The sequence below is a fragment of the Gossypium arboreum genome, chromosome 3, assembly GCF_025698485.1.
Source record: "Gossypium arboreum isolate Shixiya-1 chromosome 3, ASM2569848v2, whole genome shotgun sequence".
NCBI lineage: Eukaryota > Viridiplantae > Streptophyta > Magnoliopsida > Malvales > Malvaceae > Gossypium > Gossypium arboreum.
The window spans coordinates 128,621,012-128,641,280 of NC_069072.1; the positions used below are offsets into that span (position 1 = coordinate 128,621,012).

At 32.1% G+C, this 20,269-nt stretch overlaps 1 long non-coding RNA gene across 1 annotated transcript; it reads left to right on the top strand.

Annotated features, from left to right (window-relative positions):
• The first annotated feature begins 1,462 nt into the window (after window positions 1-1,462).
• LOC128290644 (uncharacterized) lies at window positions 1,463-2,413 on the top strand. Its single transcript, XR_008280427.1, has 2 exons — window positions 1,463-1,768; window positions 2,076-2,413. It is a non-coding gene; the product is annotated as an uncharacterized LOC128290644 (long non-coding RNA).
• The last annotated feature ends 17,856 nt before the right edge of the window (window positions 2,414-20,269 follow it).

The window sequence follows — 20,269 nt, forward strand, 5'->3', positions numbered from 1 at the left end:
TTTTGAAGACGAAAAATCGACTTTTGAAAACGAAAAGTTAGGAGTCGCCACCAATCTTTTTTAATAGGGTGTGATTGGATCACCTCAAAACACGGTCGTTTTTAATAAATAAATAAAATTTTCAAAACGACGATTTTGGTCTGCGAAAATAGAAAACCGGTTCGGGAGTCAGTTACGTACGAGGAAGGATTAGCACACTCGACACGCCCAAAATTGGTACTTGATTGATTATTTAGTGTCTTAATGTCAAAAATTAAAGATTTGGACAGAGTTCAAAACGTGATCCTCCTTTTATTGGCTTTTAAGACATTTAGGTAAGTCAAATGTGTATTAAAGACCATCTCACCTCAAGGTAAAACATTACATCCAGTACGTTAGGACGCAACATTTTTGACCCTCAATTGTGCGCTTGCCTTTAAAACGTACGTTTTAGCCTTAAGAGGATATTCGAATATTCAAAATAAACAAAGAAAGCGGAGCCCAGTACGTTAGGGCACGATTCTTCGAATTCTTTAAATACCGAACATTGCCTTTATTTTGAAATCTTTTGAGAGTGCACTGGGAAGAGGTTATTCGAATATTCAAGACCAACAAAGAAAGCGAAACCCAGTACGTTAGGGCACGATCCTTTGAGTTCCATAAATACCGAAAATTGCCATTATTTTAAAAATGATTGAAAATAAATCATTGAATGAACGGATTTGGGTAATTTAAAAGTTTAAGAAACATGATAGTATGCAACATAAGAAATCACAATATAATAATAGACTTGATAGTGCATGTAGTAACACCTAAAACATAATAACCGTAAGGAGAATTAATAATAATAATCAAGACCATAGTAAAAAAGATAACATAATAAACATAGCAATAATGATATTAATGATATAAAAATACATAATGGGAATAAAAATAACATGTTAATGATGATATTAAACACAATGATAAAAGTAAAATTAAAAACCATCTTAAATTAAGACAAATAACAATAATAATATAGTAAAAAAATGGTAAAAATAACGGTGGTAATTTTAACAAATAATAGAAATAATATTATAACATGATAAGACTATTAATAATTACACTTAAAGGGAGAACGAATATATATATATATATATATATATATATATATATATAATAGTATAAATAATAATAGGAAAAAGTAATAGTAAACAGTAGGAATAATAAAAAAGGGTATAACGAACTATATTTAAAATAGTTAACTTTTAATAAAATATATAAAAGATTAATAATAATAATATAATGATTTAAAATAAATAGTAAAAAAATAGTAAAACAAACTTAATGTAATAAAAATAATAAATAGTGGTATAATAAAAATAGTATAACAAATAATAGGATAAAAAGGGAAAAAAATAATACTACAATTAATAGTAGAATATAATAAAATAGTAATAATAAAATAAAAACTAAAATAATTAATTTTATGATAGAAGTGGCTAAAATAATAGAAATAGGGCGTAATTGAAAATAAAACGGGATTTTTGGGCCAAGACAAGAGGAGTGGGAAATCAAACGCAGAATTTACCAATGAGGGCAAAAAAGTCATGGGTCAACCCACCTTAAACGGTTCCGTTCCCATGGGATCAAATATCCCAAAACCTTATTATTTTGTTTGTGGCTCATTTGAGCCAAAATCATAGGGAGAAAATAGGGGTTTTCCCCTTTTCCCTCCGCAGGGGCATAGATCGCCCATCGTCGCGGGTCCACCTTCCCCAAATGCACACCGCGGTGGCCGACAGGCCAGGTAAGGCCCTCTTACAATCCTTTTTTATTGTTATTTTTAAAAACTTTGTTTTACTATAAGAAAAAAAGAGAAAAAAAGAAGCAAATTCGTAACAAAGGGTTGAGGATTAAAACTCGAAAAAGAATAAAAAATCATAATCACGTTTGTTTCTATTGGGTCGTACTAAAATATTACTCAAAAAATCTGCTATATCTCTCCGTAATTTCTCTTTATTTCCAAAAAAAAATCCCCCAATTACAGTGTTTTCAATGGCTTTTTATAGCCTAGAAATAAAATGAAAATCTTCTACTGTTGTTTGCCTTTGCAGATACCTCAGAGGCGTGGGAGCGTGGCATGGAGTAGCGCACGATTCGGAAGCTTGGCACGCATCGTACGCTGCTTGGACTCGAAGCTTGCGGCGCCGATTTCCTTCTGCTGCTGGGGTTTTAGGTTGGCTTTATATTTTGTGTATTGGGTTGAGAGATTTGGGATAGGTTTTGGGTAATCTGTTGGGCTTTAGGTCTGTTTTGTATTGGGTTTTAATAGGTGTTTTTATATTTGGGTTTAGTTTTTTATATTTAATTTTGTATATGTGTGGGCTTGGGCATAAATTGGGCTCAACACTATAAATAAATAATTACATGATAATTAGATTATTTTATAAAACATTTTATCAGTAATTCAATTCAAATTAATTAAAAATAAATTTTTAGTATTTTTTTATACGATCCAATTTTGTCCAAACCATTTTAGTATGAAATTCCGCAATTATTAAACATAAAATTAAACGAATATTCCTAAAATTTGAAACTCGCTTTGTTTTAATTAACTCATTTTGTATTTTAAATTTGTTTGGGTCAAATTTAATTCGTTTTCTCAAGAACCAATTAAAGGTCAAAACCCACAAACCCAAGAGTTCAAACACAAAATTTTAAATCAAGGCAGGCCTACGCGAAGGCCCTAATATTATTAAAACTTGCCTAGTTCAGAAAGTCAATTTCCATTTTAATCCAACCCTAACTTCTGTTTTAGGCCCAATTTACTAATATATATCAAATTTAAACTTCTTTTCAAGACATATAAATTTATTAGAAAATTACAACATTTATTTTACTTCCACAACTGATGGCCATAGAAACCATCAAATATAATTTTTTACAACAAATATAACAATAAATTAAATATAGAGTAGTAGGACCGAATCCACAGAAACTGGTTATCTAATTTTGTCTTTTTCTGTGACCAGATTCGTTGTTGCAGCCACAGTTGTGCCCACGACTTGTGTATAGTAGTACTAAAAAAAATAGAGTTTAAATTAATTAAGATAATAAAATAAAGAGATATGAATAAAAATTTTGAACCTATTTTTTTAATAATTTTGTATTTTATAAAAATTATTGTACAAATATTAAAATATGTAAAACCAAATATTAATAAATCAATATTTTATAAAACCTCAAGGAATTTAAAAATCATGACAAAATAATATATATAAATAGTAACAAGTAAAAATTATAAAATTATTTAAAACCCATCCGAATTAACGTGAGTAAAATAAAGTCCTTACACTTTCATTTCTCCATCTTCATTTTAAACTATTAAAGTAGTCACTTTTATTTATCATATATCACATTTTAGTTATTTATATTTGAAATATTACGTTTTAGTTACTTTTATTAACGTGTTGTAATATTTTAGTCATTGAGTCGTTAACTACCATTAATAGTGTAACGAAGAATCGACATGACACGTTAAATCATCATTTCAAATAAAATTTTATGTTAAATTATACAATTAGTCCCCATACTTTTTCATTTTGATCAATTTAATTTTTTCTTTTATTTTCTTTTAAATTGTTTTCTTTATTTTCTATTCTTTTTGTTTCTCCTCTGTTTTGTCCCTTTTCCATATCTAATATGTTAAATTATAGTTTCTTCACCACCAATTTGACTTCTTGATATGTTAAAAGAAATGGAGAAAGTAGGAAAACAGAGGGAGAAGCAAAAGAGAATGAAAAAAAAGGAAAGTTAAAAAGAATATAAAAGAAAAAATTAAATTGCTCAAAACAAAAAAATATGGGCGACCAATTGTATAATTTAACCTAAAATTTTTATTTGAAATGATGATTTAACATGTCACATCAGCTTACCGTTACACCATTAACGACAATTAACAGCTTTGTGACTAAAATGTTACAACATGATAACGTAAGTGACTAAAATCGTGATATTTCAAACATAAGTGACTAAAATGTAACCCTAGGTAAACAAAAGTGACCATGGGTATAGTTTACCCTACTTTTATTTTTTTTGAATAATTTAATTTTTTTCTTTTTTTTTTTATTTTCTTTTTCTTCTTCCCTTCTAGTTTTAACAAATGGAAAACATAGAAAAACTATGTTAAAAGTGATGGAGAATGGAGAAAACAATGAAGAAGTAGAAGAGAATGAAAATAAAGAAAAATAAAAAGAAAATTAAAATAACATAAAAGAAAAAATTAAATTACTCAAAATGAGAAAATATGGGGACCACTTGTATAATTTAACCTAAAATTTTTGTTTGAAATGATAATTTAACGTCTTATGTCAACTTCTTTATTACACGTTAATGACAATTAATGGCTCAGTGACCAAAATGTTACAACATGTTAACGTAAATGACTAAAATGTAACTTGAGGTAAATAAAAGTGACTATTTTAATAATTTACCCTAATTTTCATATATATTTATAATTTTTTATATTTTAAAAAATAGATTTTTATATTTTATATTTTAATTTCAAAATAATAATATAAAAACTGTTATTTTATAAATATATATATATATAATTACTAGAAAAATAATTCTAATTTTTTTATAATTAATCGCTAAGTTTGACATATGTCCATAAAGGGCTACTATATGCATATTAGCACGACGGGACAGGATAGTAACACTAAAAAAATAGATAGTTATCATCTACAAAGAAAAAACGCGAGATAGTTACACTTTGTTTTGCAATTCTCACACCTTGCAATATTTGATCATGAGAGCACATTTTGGCATATTAGGAAGAAGTCATCTTGTCCTATTCCGCTTTAGAGGAGTTGTTGGACTACCATTAGCGATCAATTGTCTCCATTTGTTTCCATCTTTACTTTGCACATTATCAATTTTAAAGCCCCCCTAAAATACTTTTTGGCGGATAATATGTTAATGTCAGCACCCAGAAGAATATTATCCATTATATTACAACCTTGGATAAAAGCATTCTAACGTGGAGAAATTAAAGTAGACATCATTGTTATTGTGTACGCAGCATTGGTCTGAAGCATTTTGAATGCTTTAAAGCAAGACAAATCTCAATTTCCGCATCCTAATTGTGATCCATAGCTGACAAGTGTTGTTTCCCCCCTTCCTAGGAATTCATATGATAGAAATTCTTCATCGATAAGCATGTTAATAAGTAAACTCGGTACTCTTGTCGCGGGCCAAAGTGTAAAGCCTGTGACCGTGGCATAAAATACACTATATGGAGGTCTATCGATTAGATGGAGATTATTTAGTTCATAAGAATTGGCCCGATTCAAAGAATTGTTAGAGAAACCTGTCAAATTGAAACTTGGATGGTCCAATGATGAAGATATGGCAATATAGACTACTTTGTTAAATATAGGAACTAATCTTAGAAGATTGATAGAAATCATATCTTGTAAAGATTAGATTAAATTTGATATTATGTATCTTGTAAATAGAGAGCCTTTCCATCACTTGTAAATCATCTATTGTATATTGAATTCTTAAGAGTAATAGAATTCTTAGAGAGCATTTACTCAAACACCTCTCGTGCTTTCTTTCTGTGGCTTTCTGTTGTTTTTTTTATAGCTTCTTTTGGCACAATTACTTTCACTATACAAATTGGTACCTTGAAGGAATTATAAAGGAATCATCATTTGTGGTGATTAGGCTGACTTAGGCGAGTTTAGAACGAACGATTCGCCTAAAATTGCACGGATCGCGAGACAAAAAATTTCGGTCCGTTACACTACGGTATGATTGTTGTGGGTAATAATACAAATGGAATGCAGTCCCAAACTCCACTATACATTATTGTTCCTCAAACTGCTACTCTTAAGGATACAAGATCACAACTGTAATACCTACCATTTTCTTAAATCGGTATTATTTTAAACTGTTCTAATAGTTTTTATAAAAGAATAGAATAGAAGAAAAAAAAATCACTTACGGTATTTTATGTTAGACGATGGTTTTGACAATTTAGGAGAAGCTAATCCTAGAGAAGAGGAAGAAATGCAAAGGAAGGGGAAATCGATAGAGTTTCAGCAATTAAGGTGAGTTTTGGTTTAGATTTTTCCAACATTTGTGTTTTTAATCTATTTTTCGTAAAATCCATATATTTATTTGGGTCAAATTTTGGTGACTTTTTCGTGAGGTTCAGCGAAATTTTTGGTACCCAATAAAAATTATTTTCAAGATTTTTCAAATAATACGTGTGGCATCCATTTCGATGACGTAACTTAGGAGAAAATAATTTTTAAAGTGTCTGTAATATTATTTTGACAGTTTCAAATAGTTAACTTTAACACACTAAAAATATAATAATATAAAATTTATACTTTCATTTGGCATTAGTCATATGACTCCCGTTCATTTGGCATTAATAGCTGCTAGGTATATGATACTTCACTCTTGGCCTTGTAATCCGTTACTATGTTTTCTTATTTGCACTAGTATAGCAATTCGATTTTAAAATTTATTATAAATAGATTTCATAAATAACAAATTAATGGGTTTCATAAAAATTTCATCTATATTTAATCTAAAAATTTGTACATATCATGCATTTATATTAATTTAATACATTATTTTTATCAAATAAAATATTAAATTACAAAATATATAAAAAATTTAATTATATTTATTTAAATATTAATCATAAAATTAAATTTAAGCAAAATTATAAAATAATTTAAATACATTTTAACTGATACGCGCAAGCAAACTTGTACATTGCTAAATAAGAGAACTAGTATAATTTAATATAACAAATTACATACACTACATTTGCGACAAGTGACGATTTCTCCAATTTTGCATTTAATTTTTATTTTTAATTATCCATTGAATTTATTTATTTTAATAAAATCATATTATTACAACATATATTTATAATAATACTATATATTTATTAGCATATTATAATAAAATTACATATATTCTATCTTTGATTCCAATAGATAAGACTCGATAAATATGCAAAGATTTAATCATTTTACTATTTTAATAAATAATTAAATACACAGAATTTATTCACAATATATTTTCAAGTATTATTTTATATTAATACATATATGTGTATAAATATGTGCATAATATATTTTAGTTAGATATTATTATTATTATATATATATATATATATATATATATATTTTCAGGTACTCTTTGTATTGAATAATATACCAAAATATATAGAATAAATTACATTCAATTACCATTTTAAAAAAATTATATATTATTATATTTTAATTTCGTAAACATATATTTAGTGAAACAATACAAAATTTTAAAATAAAAAATAATTAAATTACATATAACTTAATTAATATATATTAAATACATGCATCGCCATAAAAAATAATTTTAATATATAATATTGGTCAATTAAAAAAGTACGTAACAAATATTTATGTATGAACAAAATGATTTGTTTACATATTGAAGAAGATGGACAAAGATGCAACGTAAAGGATTCGTTTTATGATTTAATTAGTGTCAAAAATTGTAAGAATGCATGTCTGTTTTAGATTCCATTAAGTGTAGTAAAAGGCGATAAACACATTGTTAAATACTGATTTGGGATAAACAAAATATTTGGCATAAAATTAGCATATTGATTTTAAATTTAATTTATATGCTCACATGTAGGAAAATGACTCAACGTTTAAAATTTTTTAAAAAAAATTGAGATGTATTAATTTACTTTTTGATTTAATGTATATGGGTTAATATGTTATTTTTTAGTAAAGAAGCAAAATGCAATTCAATATAATTGTCTCCATAATATTTTTACTTTGTTTAATTTTATTTTTACCTTGCTTTTGGTAGACAGAGACGAAATTGTTTTAGCGGATGTCCTTTTAGAAGGATAGAATCAAAGTATATTGTCAAACAAATAGGTTTAACTATTAAGTTCTATGGAGGCAAACTCAATGAAGTGAGTTACAGTGGTCTTACTACTATGAAAAAATATACTAGGTGTGCTCAATTACGTGAAATTTTTGAATTAGTTCATGCTACTTTGAAATCCAATGGTGTTTTTCATACCAGTCCAAGGGGTTGGTTTATTTTTAGGCATGCTTTGTTTGCCTTGCTTTTCTTCTTCGGGCACATTTGGTATTGTGCTAGAACTCCATTCAGAAAAGAGTTTATAAGTTAGTTTTTAGGATTAAAACCTATAGCATCAGACGTGGGTAAGAAGAGTATTAGTATTAGTAGTTTTCTATTTTCGAAAAGAGGAGGAAAAGGCAAAAAATATAATAGAGAAAACGAGAGTAGAGTCGGAGAAGAGGAACGAGACAAAGAAAGAAAAACTTACCAATTAAACTATTAACTAGGAAAGGAATACTAACATTCAACTTTTCTTCTATGGTATTTTGGATTGTAAGTTGTCATCCTTTTTTTTTTTTACTTGATTTTGTTTAGATGAGCATGATAAACATAATAGAGAAAACAAAAGTAGAGTCAGAGAAGAGGAACGGAACAAACAATAGTAGAGTTGAAGAAGAGGAACTAAACAAAGAAAGAAAAACTTACCAATTAGACTATTGACAAGGAAAGGAATACTAACATTCAACTTTCCTTTCACAGTATTTTGGATTGAAAGTTCTCGCTCTCTTTTTTTTACTTGATTTTGTTTTGATGAGCATGATAAACATAATAGAGAAAACAAGAGTAGAGTCAAAGAAGAGGAACGAGACAAAGAAATAAAAAGGTACTAGTTAGACTATTTAGTAGGAAGGGAATACTAACATTCAACTTTCTTTTATGGTATTTTGGATTGCAAGTTGTTGCCCTCTTTCTTTCTTTTTTTCTACTTGATTTTGTTTTGATGAGCGTGATAACATAATAGAGAAAACGAGAGAAGATTCAGAGAAGAGTAATGGAACAAAGAAAGGAAAACTTTAAAATACGAATTGATTAGTTAGTGTCTTGATGTCGAAAGTTGAAAATCGGGAACGGATTTAAAATACGATCCTTTTTATTAACGTCGATTTTAAAAAAACGCTTGAATTAGGCCGAAAAAAGTGTTAAAGACTCTCTCGTCTCGAAGTAATAAAACGTCACATCCGGTGAGTTAGGACACGACACTTTGTACTCTCGAGAAAGAGTTTGCCTTTAATTTTTATTGGAATTTCGTGTATTTTAAAACTCAAAAGGATATTTGGCTATTTAGAATCAACGAGAAAACTGAAACCCCATAAGTTAGGCCACAATTCCTTGATGTTGCAAAACGACTTTGTTTGAAAGAAAAGATTAAAATTGGAGTCGCCATCGATCTTTATTAGGTGTGATCAGATCACCTTTGCTTTAATAAAACATTTTAGTTTACTAAAACGACGTTTTTGGTCTACGAAACTCGAGAGAACGGGTTCGGGAGTCGGTTACGTGAGATGAATGATTAGCACCCTCGTCAAGCCCAAAAATTGGTACCGAATTGATTAGTTAGTGTCTTGATGTCAAAAGTTGAAAATCGGGAACGGATTTAAAATACGATCCTTTTTATTAACGTCGATTTTAAAAAATGCTTGAATTAGGCTGAAAAAAAAGTGTTAAAGACTCTCTTTTCTCGAAGTAATAAAACGTCACATCCCGTGAGTTAGGACACGACACTTTGTACTCTCAAGAAAGAGTTTGCCTTTAATTTTTATTGGAATTCCATGTATTGTACATAGAAACAAGTTTAGAAATATATACAAAGCAATTTAAAGTATATAGTGTATGAAATAATTTAGAATAATACATCTAAAACAATCTAAAACAGTTTAATATATGAAATTTAAGATAAATAAAATAGTTTAAAATAAATAGTAATAATAAAGGATCAAAGAATCAAAATTTACATGAAAGAGGGTTAGATTGCAAATAAAATAAAATTTTAAGGTCCAAATTCAAATAAAATAAATACAAGTATTTAAAAAGGACTAAATCAAAATCTAAATAAAATTAAAGGGGAAATTCAGACAAAAAATGAAGCAGCGGACCGATTTGAAACACGCCGAAACATTGAGGGATTGAATGGAAAAATAATCCCAACCCCCTTATGCGCAACGTTTTAAGGGTCTGCTTCTTCAAATGACCCGAGGACCAAATTGAAACAGAGGCAAAATTCTGAGGCAAAAATCAAAATAAAAAGGTAACACGAGACCACATTGAAATGCACTATAAAAGCGAAATGATCCAACGCGCAAATAGACTATTAGGTCCAAATGCGCGGATCCTCCGTTGGTGCAGGTCAGGTCGCGTGGTTTTCCCCCCTAAACGACGTCGTTTTGAGGCATAGGGGGTTGTAACATGGTGACATTTTGCTGGGCTATTAAAGCCAATTTTTTTAAAAAAAATGCTCATTTCTCTCCTTCTATTTTTTAAAAAACAGAAAGTAGGCCCCCTCCTATTTTCCTCTTCTCTGCTATGGTTTTATACCCATCATCGCCGCCGTCTAACTGCATCTCTGCCATGAGCAGTGGCCGAATTTGCATAATATCGGGCTCTTTCAGCCCTTTTTTAGACGGGATTGAGGACAAAGCATTTTTAGCCCAGAAAATGCGAAAGAAAAGGGGGTCTCTCGCTCCCTCTTAGACCCGATCTCAACAATAGGGAAGGGGTCTCCAATGACGTGACCACAGGTGAATCCGGAGAGATCTCCTCCTCTCTTTCCTTTTATTTATTTTATGCCCACCTTTATTTAAAATAGATTTGTAATAAAAAAATAAAAAGAAGCTAAAAACGAACAGAAAACAAAGAAAAGAAAATTAAGATCAACCTTTTTCAATATCTGTTTTGCATTTTTAATTACTCGTTGTGTGTAAAAAAACTATAAAGGGGATCCTCTGGCTTTTAAAGCCAAATTACAACCTTTTACATCCATTTTTTTTTGTCGTTTTGCCATTACTTCTTCTGCGCTCTGCAGGTGTCAGAGGGGTGGGAGGCTGGTGATGGCATAAGGGGAAGGTTCTGCGCGATGTGGCCAATGGTTGGCCTAGCATGCGGCGGCTGAAGGCTTGGTGGCTAGGGTTTTTTTTTGTTTTTTGAAAATGTTGATAGCTAGTGGGCTAGGGTTGGTTTGGGCTTGTTGGGTTTTACTTGTTTGGGTTATTTGGGTTTGGGGTTTGGTTTAGTGAATTGGGCCTTGATATTTGTAAAAATGGACTGCAAATTTAGACTTTTATTATTTATTTAGTGGGTTTATTTTTTGTTTTATTGGTTTGGAATTTTAGGCCAAAATTGGCTATTACAGCTGCCCCTCTTTTCTCATTATCGTGTAACGAGAATGGAGCAAAGACCTTAAAAGAGCCAATTTTGTCTAGTCTTGCCTAATCTTGACTTCTTCAGTTCTTCAAATAGCCTCATTTCATCCTTCTGCATATTCAGGGGTATAGGAATTGTTGCTTTGATCTACTCCACTGCAACTTCGTAAGACTTGTAACTTTAACCTATTCCACTGCAACTTCAAGGAGACAAGGTTTGTGCCTTCAATCTACTCTACTACAACTTTAGAGAGATAAGATTTGCCAAGGTAACTTTAATCTGTCCCACTACAATTTCACGGGTATAGGATTAGTGGCTTCAATCTGCTCTACCGCAACGTCAGGGAGATAAGATTCGCCATGATAGATTTGATCCGACCTACTGCAACTTCAGAGGTATAGGATTTGTAGCTTTAATATGCTCTACTGCAACTTCAGAAAGATAAGATTTGCTATCTTTAGCCAGCTCCACTGTAACTTTAGGGAGATAAGACTTGGCATGGTGGATTTGATCCGACCTGCTGCAACTTCAAAGGTATAGGACTTGTAACTCATAGCTTTAATCTGTTCCACTGCAACTTCAGGGAAATGAGATTTTCTATCTTCGATCTATTCCACTACAACTTTAGGGAGATAAGATCTGTAACTTCAATCTATTCCACTGCAACTTCAGGGAGATAAGATTCGCGGCTTCAATCTGTTCCACTACAACTTTAGGGAGACAAGATTCGCCATGGTGATTTCAATCCGTCCCACTGCATCTTCAGGGGTGTAGGATTTTGATTTCTCTGGTCTGTTACACCATTCTTTGGAGAACATGACCTGTTGAATTTATTTCATGGGCCAATTTATGCCGAATGATTAGAATGTTATGATCAAAATGAATCAAATGCTACTGGCTAGATGTGTATGAATGATGTTTGCATGAATGTAAAAAATGTCATTTTTTAATGCTTAATTTGATATTACTCGTTATTCATCGAGGTTTTATCATTGACGTATTACTCTGTCCTTTTTCTTCAGCTGGTATCTTTGGCAGAAAACCCAAAGAATAATCACAATTTGGGCTATTTTTTCCAATGTTTCCAACCCTTGAATTTGGGTAATTCAAACTAATTAGTCTCATTTCAAGTCCTTGTATCATTTAGAAGCATTTCAGAGCAATATGCAAAACTCCTTTTTTGAATATTATTAGTCCATTAATCATTATTTCAATGAAAAATGCTTGAAAAAGATTATCGCAATAGACAAGATGGAATTTTATTGAAATCAAAGCTCAAAATGAATAAGGTAATCAAGATATCAAATTTTTCCAAGATACAAAATGAATAAAATGAGAATAGGTGCCTCAGATATCGTAGCATGAGCTTCTCTGCACAAAACTTCTTGAGGACCCTTTGAACTTGATATGCGTTTAGAAGACCAATAGTACTTTGTTGATGCCCCAAGATGTAGTATCTCTTTTCTCATTCATTTAGAGAAGACAAGACTACCACATGCCCCATCTTCGATCAAAATTTGAATTGCCCATTCCTGAGTTTTCAACTCAAAACCCCTTTGGTCTCAAAGCACCCTTTTGCTAGTTTTCGCCTTGGCCTCTCCTTTTTTTTTATTTAGGTAAAGTACCTCTTGACCGAATCCGAATTCACGAGATTAGGAAAGCTTTTACCATCCATCTCAGTCAAAATCAGAGCTTGTAACACCCCTTACCCGTATTCGTCGTTAGAATAGGGTAGGAGGCATTACCGGAGTTTACCGAATTAATTTTCCATTAATACGAGTTAAATACAATTCATTTACTAAAACATGTCATGGCGTCCTTTAGATGGGCCTCCAGAGCCCAAAACATACTTCGAGACCAAACCAGAATTAAATCGAAACCATAGCAAATTTTTTGCAAAATCCCAAAGTTTTTTTTTTCTGCTCAATATAACCCCTTTATAAATATCTAACCTTCCCTGCAAATTTTAAAACCGAGACCAATCCAACCAACAAATTCATTTCAATCAATTTGATACCAAATTATACAACTATTATAATTATACTATTTAACATATTCATCATTCTTTACTTTAATGTATATTTCTTAAACAAGTCTTAGTATTTATATAATCATCAAACCTTATACATGCCATATAAATCAAAAAGAAATTTACAAAAGCTACAGGAGATAATCTGGATAGTGTGATCCTCTGTGTTGATTCGATCCTCCGTATACTTCCACGTCAATCTACAAGAGACATTGATTACACTCATGTAAGCTTATAGAAGCTTAGTAAGTTCATAGGCATAAAACATAAATCTTACCAAATATTTATACACTTATACAATATACACAATTATTAAGTTCACCTGTCAACCACAGCCATTGGTGAGTTCCCGTGTATAAACTTACTACCACTTATCCATTTCCTTTAATTCTTTTGGGCCCATTTGTCACATATCATTCTTTAACCAAATTAGGGAATGGTTACAGAAAATTGAGTACTTCACTTTCACTTTGCCATAGTATAACTATGGTCTTGCGTATGATCATTTATCACCTTTTGAAGTCATAGTCCTGCCACAGTCTTACACTTATCACATTTATCACTTGTCACTGATCAGATAAGTGTAGCTAAAACTACCACTTATCACTTATCACTTGTCACTGATCAGATAAGTGTAGCTAAAGCTACCACTTATCACTTGTCGCTTGTCGCTTGTCACTTATCACTAATCAGATAAGTGTAGCTGAGGCTACCCTTGTCACTGATCAGAAGTACTCAAATCCGACATTCCGCTCAATTTAATCATTTATTCGATTTTCATGTTGTTATTTTATTCTCTATTTATCAATAAATACATTTCATCATACATATTACATTGTATAATTCATAAAATTAACATATAATCATTAAACTTCAACCATATGAACTTACCTGGGTCGATTTGCAAAATTTGTGAAAGTTCAGGGACTAATCAGCTACTTTTTCTTTTCCTCGACTTGCTTCGAGTTCTCAATTTGCAGTAAAAATATGAAAAACCAGCTTAAGAAAACCCTTCTATGGTGTTTTTGCTGATGAGAATGCAGAAAAATAATGAGAATTCTAGATAATTCCACTTTGGTCCTAGTTTATTAAGTAAATTTTGCAATATTCCAATTTTGCCCTTAATTCATCAATTTTCCTGCTGATTTCATGCACCTTACCGTCCAGCTCAAATAGACCTTGGGTCTATTTTCCTTTTAAACCCTCTTTCTTTTATCATTTAAGCTATTTAATCATTTCTCATAATTTTATATTTGTTACAATTTAATCCTTTTTATTCAATTAACTATCGAAACTTTAAAATTTTTTAACGAAACTTTAATACTAACTTATTAACACTTCATAAATATTTATAAAAATATTTATGGCTCGTTTTAAAATTTTCAAACTCTCGATATCTCATTTCCGATTCTAATTTTTAAAATTTTTATTTCTAGTACACTATTCTCTATTTCAAAAATTTTCCTAACTTCACACTTAACTTATATTCACTAAATTATTAATATTTTATACTCATTTGTCAGATTTAGTGATCTCGAATCACTGTTCCGACACCACTGAAAATTTAGGCTATTATAATTCTCCCCCTCTTAAGAAATTTTGTCCTCGAAATTTGTTACCTGAAAATAGGTTCGGATATTGTGATCTCATTGATTCCTCTGTTTCCCAGGTTGCCTCCTCCACACCATGTCGATGCCACAACACTTTTACTAACGGTACCCATTTGTTCATTAACTCTTTAATTTCCCAAGCTAAAATTTTCACCGGTTCTTCTGAATAAGTCATGTCGGGTTGGAGCTCTATTTCTGTATAAGGGATTACATGTGATGGATCTGATCTGTACCGTCTCAACATAGACACATGAAACACGTTATGAATCTTTTCAAGCTCCGAGGGCAAAGCCAATCTATAAGCTACCGGATCGATTCTTTCAATGATTTCATACGGCCCGATAAATCGTGGGCTGAGTTTTCCCTTTCTACAGAACCGCAAAACTTTCTTCCACGGTGACACTTTCAAGAATACACGATCACCCACATTAAACTCTATATCTCTTCTCTTTAAATTTGCATATGATTTTTTCCGATCGGAGGTAGCTTTTAAACAATCTCGAATAATACGAACTTTTTCTTCGGTTTCCCGAATCAAGTCCACTCCCATTAGTTTCCGTTCACTTAATTCAAACTAATATAATGGAGTTTTACACTTTCTTCCATACGAGCTTTAAATGGTGCCATTTTAATACTAGTTTGATAACTATTATTATAAGCAAATTCGACTAAAGGTAAATACCTTTCCCAGCTACCGCCAAACTCAAGTACACAACACCTTAACATATCTTCTAAAATCTGAATCACTCGCTCTGACTGCCCGTCTGTCTGAGGATGAAAAGCTGTGCTGAAATTTAATTTAGTGCCCAAAGCCTCCTGTAATTTACTCTAAAATCTCGAAGTAAATCTCGGATCTCGATCCGAAATAATAGATATTGGAACTCCATGTAATCTCACAATCTCAGAAATATACAATTCCGCTAACTTCTCCAATGAAAAATTTGATCTGACTGGAATAAAATGTGTCGACTTTGTCAATCTATCAACGATAACTCAGATTGAATCTTTCTTTTTTGGAGTCACAGGCAATCCTGATACAAAATCCATCGCAATGTGTTCCCACTTCCATTCAGGAATCATAATAGGTTGTAATAAACCCGTTGGTACTTGATGCTCTGCTTTCACCTGCTGACAGATTAAACATTTTGCAAAAAAATTCACAATTCTCTCCCTTCATACCAGGCCACCAGTACATTCTTTTTAAATTGCAATACATTTTTGTACTACCCAGATGAATAGAATACTTACTATTATGAGCTTCAGCAAGAATATCATTTTTCAATTCTGGATTATTCGGAACACAAATTCTATTATGATAACGCAACATACCACCATCATCAACGCTATATTCTGAACTCAAATTATCCTGAACCGTTTGTCGTTTCAGCACTAGTTTCGGATCATCACTCTGTAATTCACGGATCCGTTGAAGGAATGTAGATTTTGCTTTCAATTCTACTAATACTGAGCCATCTTCATTAACAGACAAATGAACATTCATTGCTCGAATTGCAAACAATGATGATTTTCGGCTAAGTGCATCAGCGACCACATTAGCTTTCCCCGGGTGATAATCAATAACAAGATCATAATCTTTCAATAGTTTGAGTCACCGTCTCTGTCTCAAGTTCAGCTCTTTCTGTGTTATCAAATATTTCAAACTTTTGTGATCGGTATACACATAACATTTTTCCCCATATAAATAATGTCTCCAGATTTTTAAAGCAAACACAATTGCGGCCAACTCCAAATCATGGGTAGGGTAATTTTTCTCGTGCGGTTTTAATTGTCGAGAAGCATAAGCCACTACTTTCCCTGATTGCATTAAAACACAACCCAAACCATTTAAAGATGCATCACTGTACACAACATATGGTATACCTGATTCTGGCTGAGTTAACACTGGAGCTTCTGTCAACATCTTCTTCAGCTGGTCAAAACTTTGTTGGCACTCTTCAGACCATACAAATTCAACATTCTTCTGAAGTAGTCGAGTCATCGGCAGGGCAATCATTGAAAAAATTTTAACAAATCGGCGGTAGTATCCCGCTAATCCCAGGAAACTTCTCACTTCTGTTACGTTCTTTGGAGTTTTCCAATTCACCACAACTGACACTTTACTTGGATCTACTCGAATTCCTTCAGCTAAAACAATATGACCTAGAAATCCAACCTCATGTAACCAAAATTCACACTTGTTGAACTTTGCATACAACTGTTTCTCTCTCAAAGTCTGTAACACACTTCTCAAGTGTTATGCATGATCAGGCTCGGTCTTCGAATAGATCAATATATCATCAATAAATACAACCATGAATCTATCCAAATAAGGTTGAAAAATCCGATTCATCAAGTCCATAAATGCAGCAGGAGCATTAGTTAAACCAAATGGCATTACCAGAAACTCATAATGACCATACCGAGTTCTGAAGGCAATTTTTGGCACGTCAGATTCTTTAACTTTCAGCTGATAATACCCAGATCGAAGATCTATTTTTGAAAACACAGCAGCACCTTTCAATTGATTGAACAAATCATCAATGCGGCGCAAAGGATATTTGTTCTTGATTGTAACCTTATTTAATTATCTGTAATCTATACACAATCTCAACGAACCATCTTTCTTTTTCACAAACAAAACAGGTGCACCCCAAGGAGATGTACTCGGTCTAATAAACCCCTTATCTAAAAATTCTTGCAACTGAGTCTTTAACTCTTTTAATTCAGTTGGTGCCATTCTGTATGGTGCTACGGATATTGGAGCTGTTCCCGGGATCACATCAATCACAAACTCAACTTCACGATCTGGTGGTAAACCTGGAAATTCCTCAGGAAACACATCAGCAAATTCATTAACAACTGGCAACTGTTTCAACTTTGATTCAGAATCCCAAGTATCAATAATATAAGCTAAATATGCTTCATTACCCTTCCGTATTAGCTTCTGAGCTGAAAAGGCTGAAATAATTCAGACATTATCTTTCATATTTCCAAACTCAGCCGAAATCATTTCTCCTGTCTGATTTTTCAAATCAATCCATTTCTCTCGACAGTTTACTACAGCGTCATGTTTTGTTAACCAATCTATCCCCAGAATAATATCAAATTCCTGAAAGGGTAACAACATCAAATCAGCAGGGAATTCACAGCCTTTCACTTTCAGTGGACAATTACGACATATTAAATTAACCATCACACTTTGACCTAATGGATTAGTGACTTGTATTACATAATTAGTGGACTCAACAGATAATTTCTTTTCAGATGCTAGCATATTGCAAATATATGAACGAGTAGACCCAGGGTCTATTAATGCATAAATAGTAACATCATAAAGGTAGAAAATACCAACAATTACATCAGGAGCCGCAGCCTCTTCCCTTGTTCGAATGGCATAGGTACGTGCTGGTGCTCTATTTTCTGATTGACTAACTGGTTCTCTCATACCCGAACGGGTAGCCCCTGTAGCATTACTCTGGCCCGAACGTCTACTTATTTGGGGAGTAGTTCTCTGTATCTTTTTCTGATCTACTTCATCTTTTTTGCAGCTGGGGACAATCTCGAATAAGATGATCAGTAGCCCCACATTTATAACAAGCCCCCATCTTAGTCCTGCATTCACCGAAATGATGTCTTCCACAATATTGACACTTAGGCCGGGGAGTATTCTGAACACTGCTTACACTTGCTGCAGGTCTATCAAATACCCCGAAATCAAATTGTCTTGATCTACCTCTACCCAATCTTCCTGGCACGGATGTAGTTCGACTAATTTCTTCTCTAGATTTCTTCACCGGTAAATCTAAAAATAACTTAGAAGCACCTCTTTTAAAAGATTCTTTATTTTTTCGATCTCGTTGCATTTTTCTGTTATATACTTCTTCGAGCTTTTGAGCACGGTCTGACAGAACAACGAACTCCCATATTTCATTACCCCCAATCATCATTCTAATCTTATCATTTAACCCTTCTTCAAATCTGATACACATTTCTTCTTCAGTAGGTACAATGTCTCGAGCATATTTGCTGAGGTAGACAAATTCTCTTTCGTATTCAGCCACTGAATTATTTTCCTGCCGTAGATCAAGAAATTCTCTCTTTTTCTTATCTAGATATCTTTTCGCCACATATTTCTTTTTAAACTCGTTCTGGAAAAATTCCCAAGTAAGTTTCTCTACAGGTACTATAGTTTCCACAATTTCCCACCAGTTATATGCTTCTTCTTTTAACAATGAGACAGCACATCATAGATAATCCTCCGGAGAATAAGTCATCTGTTTAAAAATTCTTACCAAACTCTGTAGCCAATACTCAGCTTTTACAGGGTCATCATCTGATCTCCCTCGAAATTCCTCAGCTCCAAACTTCCTAAGCTTTTCAATCGGAGAATGTTTACTCGTTTCAATTATTAAAGGAGGTGGAGGAGCAACCGGATGTGCCACAAGTGGTGCAGTAGGGGGAGAAGGTGGTTGAGCCTGACTTCTTTCTTGTATCATCACCTTATACCACTGATTCATAACTCCATAAATCATATTTTTAAGTTCTCGCTCTCGCATCATAGAAATTGGAATATCACTACTTGTTTCTTGTTCAAAAGTCTGCACTCTACTGTTAGCTTCCTCTTGTTCAGTACGTTCAGGTCTATCTGACATCTTTATAATCAAAGAATATCTATAAAAATGACAAAGATTAGATCAGATCATACACATCACACTATCACAAATTTATATGGCATGTATTTCTAAACACTTTACACGTAACACATGTTCTGAGAACTGGCTAAACCGGGCTCTGATACCACTAAATGTAACACCCCTTACCCGTATTCATCGCTAGAATAGGGTAAGAGGCATTACCAGAGTTTACCGAATTATTTTCCATTAATGCGAGTTAAATACTATTTATTTACTAGAACATGTCATGGCGTCCTTTAGATGGGCCTCCAGAGCCCAAAACATACTTCGAAACCAAACCAGAATTAAATCAAAACCATAGGGAATTTTTCGCAAAATCTCAATTTTTTTCTACTCAATATAACCCCTTTATAAATATCTAACCTTCCTTGCAAATTTTAAAACCGAGACCAATCCAACCAACCAATTCATTTCAATCAATTTGATACCAAATTATACTACTATTATAATTATATTATTTAAATATTCATCATTCTTTACTTTAATGTATATTTCTTAAACAAGTCTTAGTATTTATATAATCATCAAACCTTATACATGCCATATAAATCAAAAAGAAATTTACAAAAGCTACCGGAGATAATCTGGATAGTGTGATCATCTGTGTTGATCCGATCCTCCGTATACTTCCACGTCAATCTACAAGAGACATTGATTACACTCAT